The sequence below is a fragment of the Propithecus coquereli genome, unplaced genomic scaffold (assembly GCF_000956105.1).
Source record: "Propithecus coquereli isolate 6110/MARCELLA unplaced genomic scaffold, Pcoq_1.0 Scaffold377, whole genome shotgun sequence".
In the NCBI taxonomy this organism is placed as follows: Eukaryota; Metazoa; Chordata; class Mammalia; order Primates; family Indriidae; genus Propithecus; species Propithecus coquereli.
Genome location: NW_012149474.1, coordinates 11,664 through 13,191, shown reverse-complemented (window position 1 = coordinate 13,191; position 1,528 = coordinate 11,664).

Below are 1,528 nucleotides of genomic sequence, written 5' to 3'. Positions count from 1 at the left end.
GTATGAACCAAAGTCCTTGGATTAAAATAAAAACTTAGCAAAAAATTCAAAAAATAAAACCCCTCCATGCTGCTCTTGTGTGCAAGTGTGTGAGAACGACGTGTCCTGTGTGCCATGTGGGCTGGGGGCGCACTGCCAGGAGGGCTCAAAAGAAAATGGGAACTTCTGTAAGTTGTATTTGGGCCCCGTTTCCAATTCAAGTGTGGATTCACATAGAGAACGGGGTGAAGATCCAGGCAAACACTTGGCAGGATGAGGCAGAGTAAAGCCTCCTGAGGTTGGGGTTGGGGTTGGGCGAGGTTTCACGAGGCTACAAGAGTCGGGGTAGGTTTAGAGATGAGAAGTTGCAGGTAGAGTCAGGGAGAATGGGGTACTGTCTAGATAAGGGGTTGAAGCTTGATTTGGGATGAGGTTTTAGGATGAGGGTGGGACAAAGTGTTAGACTATGTAAGAAAAGCAATGAAGGGTTAGGGAGAGTGTTAAAAATTAATGTTTGATTCAGGGTTAAATTACGGAGAAGTTGAAAATAGGAAAAAAGGCCAAGAATTGGGGATCAGGTGAAAATGTGAATTCTGGTTCCAAAGCACTTGAAAATAGGATCAGGTTAAAATTCAAATTTGAGTATGGGTTTAACTTTGTAGTACAGTTAGAATAAAGTTAGACAATGGTTAGGGGTGGGGCATTAGAAGTCAATAGTCAGCGGTTAGAAGTCAGGGGCAGGAGTCAAAGTCAGGGTTAGGGTTTGGGTTCGAGTTCAAGTTAGGGGTTAAGGGTAGGGCTAGGGGTTGTGTCCTGTTAATACTTTAGTATCTTATTGTCACAAAGAATCTGTTTTGTTAGTCTTATGATCTCTGTTTTGTTTTGTTTTTTTAACATTAATGATGGTCAGTTGTATCTAAACTCCTGGAACTCAGTTTTAAGGGTTTTCTGAGGTTTGCTTGGCTAAGAGAGGGTCCATTCAGTTGGTATGGGGCTTAGGATTTTATTTTAGTTTACATTACCATGCTTTAACAAGTATAATTGAATAATTTTTTCTTTATGTATGTATGGGAAATACCCAGGAAAAATGAGTAAATCTCCAAGAGGTGGCTGTGAGTTCAGGCTTAGATACTATCTTCAAGTGAAACAAAGAAAGAATGGATGTTGTGGGGGTCAGTAGTGGGGAGGTAACCAGGTAAATAAGAGTGAGATTTGTTGTTCAGATTTAAGTGGTGCCTTGTCCATAGATAAGGATGTCTCATGATGTAGTCATCTTTCTCTTCTTGGTATGAGAGGGAGACACCTTTACACATGGAGGTAGGTTTCCTTTATAGATTTAGAAATTTGTAAATTTAGATTTAGATTTAGATTTAGAAATTTGTAAATTTCCCTTACAAAAGGTAACTTCTACCCTGCTTTTAGAGCTTCTCCTGCATCTGTAGTGTCTCAAAATAATCATCTCAAAATAATCCTTATGCTGGGCTGGGCATGGTGGCTCATGACTATAATCCCAACACTTTGGGAGGCCAAGGCAGGAGGCTCACTTGAG